Source organism: Nannobrachium achirus (genome assembly GCF_963921795.1).
Source record: "Nannobrachium achirus genome assembly, chromosome: 18".
NCBI classification, from domain to species: Eukaryota; Metazoa; Chordata; class Actinopteri; order Myctophiformes; family Myctophidae; genus Nannobrachium; species Nannobrachium achirus.
The window spans coordinates 5,167,353-5,180,875 of NC_137825.1; positions in this window are offsets into that span (position 1 = coordinate 5,167,353).

The following is a 13,523-nucleotide window of genomic DNA, read 5'->3' on the forward strand; positions in this document are numbered from 1 at the left end:
GCCAACACTGGTATGTTTTATTACTTGTGCTAGCAGAGTGCGCACGTATTAGGGCATTCACGAATAGTGAGTTATAGTATTTGAATTATTCCACCTCTAAGTATTCGAATAGTCGAATATTCGACAGGACAGGCCAAACTGGCAAATATAAAGTAAGCAAGAGGCGGACATTGTGAAAATAGCAGCATGTAGAGTCACATTAAATGTAATACCTACAATTCCAAGTGCTTGTCAGGGTGGGGGTCCCCAGTTCAAATATGTTTATTTTGGGGGTCACGGCCTAAAAAGGTTTGAGAACCCCTGACTTCCTATCTAGCCAAGCTTTATGAACTATATATTTTTTAAAGAGAAAACTATTTAAACAATAATAATAACGGTGGCAAGCTGACACCCAGGTGTACGTGTCACACCAAGTTCTGGGCCCTGGGTACAAGGATTCATTCACTGCGGGCCCCCCCATGAATGTTCTTCATGGGGGGAGGGGGTTTAACCCATTTAGACTGGGAACGCATTATTACGCGTTATTATGTGCTTTAACTATTGAAAAATAGCAGATAGGGGGCACGGTGGCGCAGTGGTTAGCGCTTCGCCTCACAGCTAAAAGGCCCTGGGTTCGATTCCCGCCGGGGGACGCTGTGGGTGCTGGGGGCGTGTTTCTCCCTCCGCGTCATCAGCGCCCACACCCTAGATGGGGTCGGCGATAGGGCCTTTCTGTGTTGAGTTTGCATGTTCTCCCCGTGTCTCCTAGGGTTGATACTCTCACAAAAACATGCAGTAATCCTGGTCTCAAAAAATTCCTCCCCCTGGCCAGCTGGGGCGCTTGATGGAGGGGAAAGGAACTGGTTGGAATAACGTGTTCCTTCCACGCGCTACGTCCATCCCGGGGAAATCCCCCCTGTCAGGTGAAAAGAAACAACTTGGACTACTCATGCATTGAAGGAAGCATGAGGTCAGTCTGTTGTCTCCCCAGGCGCGGCAGAGGGAGAGCAGAGCCCAGGATTACATAGACAATTCGCACTGGGTGAAAATGGGTTGCAAAATCGTGGGATAAAAACCATAAGAAAAAAAAATAAAAAAGAAGAAAAATAGCAGATATACAAGCTCGCAGCGCGGCACCGAGTGCCACGTTGCGAGCTTGTAGAGCTGCTGTTTTTTTAAGTCTAATTCAATTTCAAATCCTTCTATCCCATCTCAAAATATTTAGTCCCAGGGACCCAACAGAAGCAATATTTGAGTTACAAATGTTCGCTTAAAAATATACGTATATTCAAAGATTTGACTTGAAATAGTAGATTTAAAAGCTTGCGGTGCGGCTGTGAGCTTGTATATCTGCTATTTTTCAATAGCTAAAGTATAACATATTTAAGGCCCCTCCACCTTGGGCCCTAGTAACTCTGTCCCACTCCGGGTCCGGAAGTCCTCACAGTTACTACAGGGGGTCCTCCAAATCTTTGTGTGATAGGAACTTGTATTTTTCCCTTTTTTATATTAACCACTTGAACCCTAGTGTCCACATTCTGAGAACTTTAGCCAAAAAATAGCCGACCTACAAGCTCACAACGCGTCACACTGCGAGGCGTTGTGAGCTTGTAGATCGGCTATTTTCGTTAGAGAGCTTTGGAGGGGAAAAAGAGCAGACTAAGTACAGTGAAAGGTCAAGTTTATTAAGTGTTTACGGTTCAAGTGGTTAAATAGGCCTATCTGAAAACACACATTAACATGAATCCAAAATACAATGATGATTGTGCTGTCAAACAATGAAACCATGTGGTTGTGGGGGTCCCTGCTTCATCTCTCTCTCAACTAAGGGGTCCTTGGCCTGAAAACATTGAAGACATAATATACATAGTATACAGCAGTGGTTCTCAAAGTGACTTTGTGGGTTCCTTTAGGTGGGTCTAAATTGACCCATACAAGTCTAACTCTGACAGTGTACAAATGGATGGTTCCATTTGTACACTGTCAGAGTTAAGGAGAGACCTTGACATTTGAAAGTTTGAGAAACACTGGTATACAGTATATGGGACTAGATTGTGAAAATGGAACCAAATGGAACCATTTTGCACACTGTCAGAGTCACAGAACCACTGAGTGGTTTAGGCTCCTTCCTGGACCCCCTGGAAGCACCTCCAGGACCAGCTGTGGGTCCCCGGGCCTCCATTTGAGAACAACAGTCATACAGTGAAAAGAGGCTTCTCAGTGGAGCTACAAGTTGAGTTAAAAATCAAACCTCGGTTCAAAGTGAAGCGGTGAACTTTTATTCTATGTGTTCTAGGGTTATGAACTCTGTGATCTATACATTCTTTATATTCTGAATGAATGAATGATTTTATCTGGAGGGCCAAATTGTCATGTGAAGCTTGACCAATCCTCAAAGTATCCAATCATCAGACCGGGACGGACACTACACACATATTCTGGACGTATGGGACAGATAAAACCTGTTAATTCTGGACTGAAATGACCATATGGACATGAGGTGACAGACATTTTGTTTTATGGTAAAACCTGTTCATTCTGGACTGAAATGACCATATATGGACATGGGACACACATTTTGTTTTTGATAAAACCTGTTCATTCTGGACTGAAATGACCATATATGGACATGGGACACACATTTTGTTTTATGGTAAAACCTGTTCATTCTGGACTGAAATGACCATATATGGACATGGGACACACATTTTGTTTTTGATAAAACCTGTTCATTCTGGACTGAAATTACCATAGGACATGGGACACACATTTTGTTTTTGATAAAACCTGTTCATTCTGGACTGAAATGACCATATATGGACATGGGACACACATTTTGTTTTATGGTAAAACCTGTTCATTCTGGACTGAAATGACCATATATGGACATGGGACACACATTTTGTTTTTGATAAAACCTGTTCATTCTGGACTGAAATGACCATATATGGACATGGGACACACAAAGCCACTCCTTGGAAGCGGCTTTCACCGCTTCAAAAACCAGGGGCGTCACAAGGGAGGGGGGGCCTTAATTATTTTATATACTTTAGATATTGAAAAATAGCAGATATACAAGCTAATCGGATATCGAGATAAGAGACCGCCACGTCACATACACAGACTTTAGAAGGCAATCGTAGCCAATCAGGAGGGAATATGGGAAACGGGACAGATCCATGTTGATGACATAACTTTAGAGATACTGTGTACCGCTTTGTGTGATTTTAGGCCAAAATCTGTAGGAGCAGTGTTCAAAAATGTGTTTAGCAAAAATCTGCCTGATGGTGGCGCTAGAAGAGGGGAATGTGAGAAATGGAGGGTGAAGGTTGTGGTTTGCCAGCTAAGGAGTGTGTGCGCATAGTTTGGCATGGTTAGGGGCAACGGTGCCCGAGATAAGAGTAGGGCAAAAGTGTGACGTGACGGACAGACTGACTGACTGACGATCAGCCGGTGGAGCTTTTCATAGTAACTGAGACCTGACGGTCGCAAATAAAGTATTCAATCAATCACTCTCACAAATAATAAAACTGCATTTTATTATCTCAACACGTGTGTCAGCTTTACATCTGTACAAGAGGGGCTGAAATTTACAAGCTACAAATCAAATGAATGTACAAATGACACTGCGTACTGTACAAGTCCTACATTACAGTAGGGGTCTTCATCCTCTGGTCTGTGGACTCACTGCTGGTCAGTAGACCATTCTCTGGTGGTCAGTATAGACCATTCTCTGGTGGTCAGTAGACCATTCTCTGGTGGTCAGTATAGACCATTCTCTGGTGGTCAGTAGACCATTCTCTGGTGGTCAGTATAGACCATTCTCTGGTGGTCAGTAGACCATTCTCTGGTGGTCAGTAGACCATTCTCTGGTGGTCAGTATAGACCATTCTCTGGTGGTCAGTAGACCATTCTCTGGTGGTCAGTATAGACCATTCTCTGGTGGTCAGTAGACCATTCTCTGGTGGTCAGTAGACCATTCTCTGGTGGTCAGTAGACTATTCTCTGGTGGTCAGTAGACCATTCTCTGGTGGTCAGTATAGACCATTCTCTGGTGGTCAGTATAGACCATTCTCTGGTGGTCAGTAGACCATTCTCTGGTGGTCAGTAGACCATTCTCTGGTGGTCAGTATAGACCATTCTCTGGTGGTCAGTATAGACCATTCTCTGGTGGTCAGTAGACCATTCTCTGGTGGTCAGTAAACCATTCTCTGGTGGTCAGTAGACCATTCTCTGGTGGTCAGTAGAACATTCTCTGATGGTCAGTATAGACCATTCTCTGATGGTCAGTATAGACCATTCTCTGGTGGTCAGTATAGACCATTCTCTGGTGGTCAGTAGACCATTCTCTGATGGTCAGTATAGACCATTCTCTGGTGGTCAGTAGACCATTCTCTGGTGGTCCACCATACCAGGCAGCATCAACATTTGTTCAACGTATTCCACATATAATATTCAGGGACCCGCCCTACTTGACAAAAAGTTAAGTCACCAAGTGGAATTTAACACAGAAGCTTGTTCAGCTTCTTACTGTTCAACGTTGTCACAGGCCATCAAAGAAAATACATAAATAAATACAGATCTTCAATTTACAATTTAGGCATTTAGCAGACGCTCTTGAAACAGAGTGAAATACAGTAAGCAATGAAAACATGAGTTAATACATCAATTGCATAGCAATAGTAATCTATAGGATCATAGAAATGAAGATCATTCTGTCAGTATGTTTCTTTCTGTACAACTTCCTGCAAGAAATCCTTGCAGAAACTAGTCATAATATAAAAACAGGTTAAGGATCGTCTCACGTTTCTCTCAATTAAAGTGCAAATCAAAGAGACGTGTCAGTGGATGGTTGTTGTCTCTTCATTGATCTTCAGCGATGGCTTATCTGCCAGGACCTTCTGTTGGAAGGTGTTCAACTGCCAGGACCTTCTGTTGGAAGGTGTTCAACTGCCAGGACCTTCTGCTGGAAGGTGAAAATAGAATTAAATAAATATCTTGTCACACAGACATCCAACAGACTAGACAGAAAAAGGGATTTGATTTTGAAGTGTTTTTTTACCCAGCTCTTGGAGAAGACCCGACTCGTGCTTCTGCAGAGCCTGATAGAAGGCTGTTGTGGCTGCCGTTCCTTTCACGTGAACATGGAGAAGCAGGATCCTCATCTGAGCTGTCCTGGTCGTCGTGTTGCAGATCTCTCTATAAGTCTCAAGTGCGACGACACCCTTTCCAAAGAGGTCGTCTGCGATGCTCAGAGCCGCTGTGACGCGTTGAATTAGAACTCCCCAGTTCTTCATCACAAAGTCAGCTTTCATGAAAAAAGAAAACAATTTAGACTAGAAGGGTACTTGAATTCTGATAAATAGAGGTTTAATGAACTTGTTAAAGGTTAATGACCAGTGTTGGGCAATATTACTTGGGAGAGTAATCGTTACTTATTACTTATTACACCTTGGAAAAAGTAATAATATTATATTACTTATTACTTGGAATCAAGAGTAATATCTAATATATTAAGTTACATTACTTTTTTTTTTTTTTACCCCGCAAAAGAAAATAGATGTAGGCCTACAACAGAATCTGTTTAGCCAGCTCCTTTTAGAACTGAATCAAATTTATTGGAACAATAAGAGTCTCTGGGATGCAATTAAAAATATATATAATTAATGACAGGCTTTGTAATTAATTAATCGCAAATAATCACATTTTAATCGCACATCAATATTTGACCTGGGAACAGTGATAAACCTTTTTAATGGATTTTGGTATACAAGCGAATCAATTAATAATTAATAATATATATAAAGCAACAACACATTGCTTATTTTTATTACATTTAAACACCCCAGTACTTTAGTATTTTGATCCTAGGCTCTGTATTTGGACTGCTCTTTCCCCTCTACACTCTACTCCTCAGAATAAATAAATATTAGGGTTTAGTCAGTGGTGATGTAAATAAAAGAAAGGGGTCCTATCAGCTATTAGACAAGGATATATGGAGACCCCTGTTGTAACTGAGGACCCTAGGGGTCCCGGACGACATGTTGAAGACCCCTGCCTATATTATCCTTATAATAAATATTTTATTTTCTGGCTTAAAAGTGTATTTTATAAGTGATGTGGAGGGCTCTGGGGGGGTTCCCACTAAGGAAAGTAGGCTTTCAACTCCCTAAACCCGTCTCTTTCGGTTAGTAGTGAAACTATGTGTATTTCTTATGTTTACATTTTACAACAGGTGAGAGGTTAGCAGTTAGCACAAGGGCTCAGTCTAGTGGAGGGCTGGAGGCTAAGCTAACGGCTAAACAGCAACATCGCATTGCGTTGCTTGAGGCTTGATGTGCTGTGGTGATATGCAAAGCATAATTTGCGAAGCCGTGCTTTTGTCCACGCTCCCGATTGCTTTTTAAATGTAAATGTCCCAGCCATCCACGTTTTCAAGCTTGGGGATCCGCTATAGATGCGGTGGACGGTCCGCTTTTGGCCGTTTTGGCCTAGTTTTTTCAGGCTGCGAGGGGGTCCGCGGGGGTCCCCAAGGGTGGGGGACCCCTCGGGGACCCCCTGGGAGCCGGCCCCGTCCCTCCAGGTGGCTCTGGGGCCGAGCTGTGTCGCGCGCCGTGCACTGTGGACGACAGAATGTTGTGCTGTCCAGCCTGTCTTCTGTTGGACAGGCAGCAACGCTCGGCTGCTCACCCCTCTCACATAAGCTACGTCATAACTGTGCGCAAGCGGCGGCAGATCTACAAGCTACACAGCATCTCTGGTGATATGTGTTATAGTTTGTAGGTCTGTTCTATTTTTGCATGATGCGGCAACTTCAAGTAACGGGTAACGAGGGCTTTTTTTTGCGGAGTAAAGCGTTACATATTACCAGTTTTGACAGAGTAATACCTTATATTACTCGTTACTGGATAAAGTAATAATATTACAGTAATATATTATTAGTAATTCGTTACTGCCCAACACTGTTAATGACACTGATGACAGACACGTTCAGAACACCACATTAATACATGTATTGTCCATTTGATTACTGATTTGAGAGCGTGTCGATGTTACTACATTCATCTTTTCGACACCCGTCTCTAACCCTCACCCTATGGTGGAAAAAGTACTCAATTTCTTTACTTGAGTAAAAGTATCAATACTGCAATGTAGAAGTAAAAGTCTGTAATTCAAAATGTACTTGAGTAAAAGTATGAAAGTGTTCGCATCAAAATTTACTTAAAGTACATTGCTATTTTCAAATTGCTAAGGTATAAAATAGGGCTACGGTGGTTTATGTATGTTTTATAATATCATAATTTATATCTACAAAGTAGCTAGTAACTAAAGTTTTCAAATAAATGTAGTGGAGTAAAGTACAATATTTGGATCTGAGATGTAGTGGAATAGAAGTAAAAGTATTGGAAATTGGAAATACTCAAGTAAAGTACAATTACCTAAAAGGTGTACTTGAGTACAGTACTTAAGTAAATGTACTTAGTTACTTTACACCACTGCCCTCACCCTAACCTTAACCTCCGTGGAGTGAGTCGCTAACCCTCCAGTCGAAATGATGGCCGCTCGCAAAACCGAGATTTCCCCACTGATTTTCCCCCTTGTGATAATAAAGGTATCATCTATTCTTATCTGTAGTGCATGGTTTTATTTCAGGGTCAAACATAAAGGTCAGAGAGTAAAGATCTTACCTGTCTGGCTGGTCTGAGGTTCTTTCACAGCTGATGCACCTGAGAGAAAACAACAATCAGTTGATACTGGAACAGAAATGACTTTCATGTTCATGATGTGAAGAAAACAAGCAGCTTCTAAAGCCACAAATGCATCAAACACTATGATGCAGCTCAGACGCTATATTCAATGAACAAAGCCCCTTTTCCACTGACATGACCCAACACCAGACCACTCCACACCGCCCACTTGTGCCAGGTTTTCCACTACAAGGACCTGGGTAGAGTGGTGTGAAAGTGGTACTAAACGTGGTACTAAAAAGTATCCAATCTAGAGTAGGTCTGAGCTAGGCCAAACAGGGCCAAACACTTCATAATGACTGATCACTCACTGACTTTTCATTAAGACTACCAGGATATAGTTTTAATACATGATAATAGATTCTATTGTGCTATAATAACTGTTATAATCTATTATAGTGTATTATAATTATCATAGTAATATATTAATACGTTATAGTGTATTATAATCACAGTTATAATCCATTATATTGTATTATAATTAGGATAGTTAGTTGTAATACAAATGTATATTGTATTATAAACACAGTTAAAGGGTTTAAAAGGTTTCTTACTAATAGGGGTACTTTTGAGAAATGGAAAATGTCGATATTTTTATATGGTGTGGTGCAGTGTAGTGTTGTGTAGCGTGCTGCTAAAGCTGCAGTCAAAAAGGGGCTGAGCAAGTTCCAAATAGAGACAGTGGTGTGTGTGTGTGTGTGTGTGTGTGTGTGTGTGTGTGTGTGTGTGTGTGTGTGTGTGTGTGTGTGTGTGTGTGTGTGTGTGTGTGTGTGTGTGTGTGTGTGTGTGTGTGTGTGTGTGTGTGTGTGTGTGTGTGTGTGTGTGTGTGTGTGTGTGTGTGTGTGTGTGTGTGTGTGTGTGTCACAAAGAATCAGCCTTTTTCTTTTTTACCTGGCAGCTCAAAAGAAGATCCCAGTAATTCCTCCATGACATCAGGTTGATGCTTGAGTAGGCCTTTGAACAGGGTTTCTGCACATGCATCGCTGCTCACACTGTCCAGGATCCTCCTCATGCGGTCTTGGTCTGTGGTCTCAGCACGGACTCTGGCGGCCAAACCAGCAGGGAACCCCCAGCTTATCAGGTCATCAACGATGTCATCCACGCTCTTGACGTTTCTGACCAAAGACCCCCGATGTGTGGTGAAGAAAGCCCTTTTGCCTTTACACAAAGCAAAGGATAACATACTGCAATAAATAATATGTCCAATATGGTACATTGATAGAAAAATGGAATTATGGATATCTTGTGAAGAGAGTGGGTCTGTGCCTAGAACAGAACGGCTGTCCGTGATCTTTGGTTCAGGTGGTCTATCAATTAGGCCTATCAAACAATCAGAAGAGGGGGTGGGGATAAGTTACACCAATGATAATAAAAACAACCGAAAAGGCACGGTCACCTTTTAGCTTCATTCGTATGTGTGAAATTGGAATCTGATTTGTTCCATGATTTGTTCCACTCGGCTTCGCCTCGTGCCACAACCCTGAAACAGTGGTAAATCAGCCAACAACCCACTCCCTCTCATGGTAAATGACTTACATTTATAAGCAGTGCATTTCATTATTCTGTAACAGAAATGACTTTCATGTTCCTGATGTGAAGAAAACAAGCAGCTTCTAAAGCCACAAACTGCATCAAACTCTAGACACTAAAGGTCTTTGCACACAGCTGAGTTTTTGGGCCGAATATCGGGGTGAATATTTCGGAGCGTGTGAATAAAGAAATCAACCTCACGTTATGTCAATTACGTTTGCACACTGCCGCCCGTTTCGTATTTATTTTCTGACCAGGGTTGATTTTTTCAGATTTTCGCAGCTGTCGCACTGAGTCCCTTGCTCTCTCTCTCTTTCCTCGCTCTCTCCCTGGCCTACGGATTTCGGATTTCCAAAACACAACGAAAGACCGCAGTGCAGTGTGCAACCAGCTTCACACTATATTCAAATTCAATGAACTGATTCACTAAGTTACATCAATAAGAATCTGAACATAGAGTTTTTCATTTAAATGTGAAGCTCTATTCATCCAGTACAGTATTTGTGTTAGAATAAATGCTGTAACAATAGGTTGAATGATGACAGAAAAAGGAAACTAACCTGCAACCTGCATCACACCTTCAGCCTCTGTTTCATCATCACCAGAGAGGCTTGGTCTTAATGCTGTTGCACCGAACACATCACTCTGTATGTAGAAATAATACATTTCAACTCCACAATAGGTTACTGTTTACATTAGTAAAACTGAATAGACATTCTTAGAGCTCAGCAGAATAAGTGCAGACATTTAGATACAACAGGTGTCGACACCCCCGGGTAAAGACTAGTCTACTCTCTAAGTTCAACATACATTTACTAATGAAAAATATCCTCAACACAAGAAGCTTTCTGAAACCCCGGGTTAATTTGACTTGAGCATGGAGTCAACACTAAACTCTAGTTTAGCATGGAGTCAATACTAAACTCTAGTTATGAGCTGTAAGACTGACTCAAGACTAAACAAGTCTTAAAGTGCGTTCCCACTGCAAAATAACAATACATAATGGTGAGCTTCGTTTGCATCGCCTCATTCTCGCCACTCGATGCAAAGATAGGCCTATGCCAAGTCACGTTGTTGCATTGACTAAGTAATCATCTTGTGTGTGTAATCGTGATGCTTGAACATAATTTTGTCTCAAACAAAACCTCAGAAACATCATTAGGTAGAGTGACAGTGTCATGTGTCCTGTGTCTCTGACAGACCTGTCTTCTCTTGAGTCTAAAGTTCCAATCTGTCTTTAAGATTAAACATGATCTTCTATTTCATCATTATTATCTTCAATCAGCTCTGCTACTTCTGAAATGTCCCACATGGAGAACATGGTACCTGTAATTAGCCATGTCAGGCTGGTTCCCATGGCAACCATGGACTGAGATATTTACCTGAATATGATGTGAGTCCGGCTCTGTGATTGGCTCAGACTCAGGATGAAGAGATGCTGTAGTCTCACCTACAGACAACAATACATAGTTACATTACACTGTTCTTCTTGAAGAGACTGTAGTCTCACCTACAGACAACAATACATAGTTACATTACACTGTTCTTCTTGAAGAGACTGTAGTCTCACCTACAGACAACAATACATAGTTACATTACACTGTTCTTCTTGAAGAGACTGTAGTCTCACCTACAGACAACAATACATAGTTACATTACACTGTTCTTCTTGAAGAGACTGTAGTCTCACCTACAGACAACAATACATAGTTACATTACACTGTTCTTCTTGAAGAGACTGTAGTCTCACCTACAGACAACAATACATAGTTACATTACACTGTTCTTCTTGAAGAGACTGTAGTCTCACCTACAGACAACAATACATAGTTACATTACACTGTTCTTCTTGAAGAGACTGTAGTCTCACCTACAGACAACAATACATAGTTACATTACACTGTTCTTCTTGAAGAGACTGTAGTCTCACCTACAGACAACAATACATAGTTACATTACACTGTTCTTCTTGAAGAGACTGTAGTCTCACCTACAGACAACAATACATAGTTACATTACACTGTTCTTCTTGAAGAGACTGTAGTCTCACCTACAGACAACAATACATAGTTACATTACACTGTTCTTCTTGAAGAGACTGTAGTCTCACCTACAGACAACAATACATAGTTACATTACACTGTTCTTCTTGAAGAGACTGTAGTCTCACCTACAGACTATCAAGAATGCCAAGGAATAGGATTAATAGGACTGCTCAGCCCTCCACCCAGCATACACTAACACCCACTAACAATGTAGAGATTGTAATGTGATTGGTAAACATTAGTTGTGCACTGTCCAATTGAAATTGATAACATATTAGCCACTTCGGTAGAGAGCAAGGCAGACATTCAAGAGTGGACTTTCTAAGGGGCTTCAAGATGAGCAGTTGAGAACCATGTTGACAGAGATCATCAAACTTGTCTTAAAACTAATTTGTGGTCAACAGGACTGAAGAATTACAACTTATTTGTGGTCCACAATGGGACAAGCAGGACTGAAGCATGTTACTGTTGACAAGGATCACAATTGTGAGCCTGGATGTAATCACAGATTAATTCACGGCACTCAAATGGATGGAATTTCTTTCTGGTTCTACACAGTGCTGAAAAGACATATTTTAGTAAAATCACCTGACTCATCTAGTCGATCTCTCTTAGTGGTGGTTCCTTCCACTGATGCGTCACATCTCCGTTTTCTGCCTGTAAGAAAGATGGAAATTACAGTCTGCTTCTACAATGAAACAATAAGACATTTATCATGGTTATTGGCACATCTGTGCTGCCGAATAAGGCACAACATGAATTTATGAGAGTGACATTAGCTTATTGTAGTGTAGAGGCTGAACAATAATGAATGTCTTTTTCGCACAATTTTGCAACCCATTTTTCACCCAGTGCCAACTGCCTAAACTGTAATCCTGGGCTCTGCTCTCCCTCTGCCAACCTGGGAGAGCCCCGAACTGAGCTCATGCTTCCTTCAGTACACGAGGTGTGAGCAGGCCGCTTCTTTTCACCTGACAGGGGGGGGAGTTTCCCCAGTAGGACGTAGCATGTGAAAGGAACACTTTATTCCAACCAATTCCTTTCCCCTTCATCAGGCGCACAGGCTAGCCAGGGGGAGGCAGTATAGAGACCAGGATTACTGCATGTTTTTTGTGAGGGTACCTAGGAGACATGGGGAGAACATGCAAACTCCACTCAGAAAGGCCCTTTCGCCAACCCCACCTAGGGTGTGGGTGCTGATGACGCGGAGGCAGGGCCGGCGGCAGCCCACAATGGCTGAGGGTGCTATGCTTTAAGTGAAGGATACCCAACTCAAATCGGCCAGGTGTAAACAAAAGGCTAAATTTGCATACCAATGGGAGTGTGTGCCAAACCGGTTGTGGCCAGCCAATACATCTACTGTATTATAATGTAAATTTCGGGAATTACTGAGAGGTGGGGGTGCTCCCTGGCCAAAATGAGGGTGCAAAGCAGGCCTCAGCACCCTCGTGGAACCGGCCCTGCGCGGAGGAGAGAACACGCCCCCAGCATGAATTGAACCCAGGACCTTCTAGCTGTGAGGCGACAGCGCTACCAACTGCCCCACCGTGCCCCCGATAGTGATATTTATAGTGAAGAGGCATTTTTAATTTGACCATTGAATAAGACCTTTTTCCAAAGCGCTGCCGTGTAGCTGCGGTGTCGGCACCTCTGGACACAGCAGTTATGGTTGTCGCTCAAACAGTACTTTTTAACAAATAGGATGCCAAAAAAGTCCAGGAACATGATAACGATACACCCCCCACCCCCACCCCCCCGGTCTTTAGCCGGCGACTCTGGGCGATAAAAATCTCCTAGTGGGTGTTCCTGCTGTCATTATGGTATATCCTCCCTTTGAAGTGGTTGGCTTTCGATTGGATTGGATTGATTGGCTATCGCCGATGATGTCGTCCAAAAGATAAAATATTTTCATGTTTTTGCCACGGTGTAAACCGCAGCCAGTGGTGGTGGAGTAGAAGTAAAATGATTGAAAATGGGAAATACTCAAGTAAAGTACAAATAATCAAAATTGTACTTAAGTACAATTTTATAGGCAGTTAGGCACTATAGGCCTAAATGTAAATGTAAAAAAAAGGAAAATGCCTCTAGGCCAATCACAATGTACGGTTGGAACAAGGTTACCGATAGGTGAGAACGTCTCTTACCGGTGATGTCTTCCCCTGGTGCATCAGAAGTCTTCGTTGAGACTGTAAGAGAAATGGAAATTATACTACATTACACC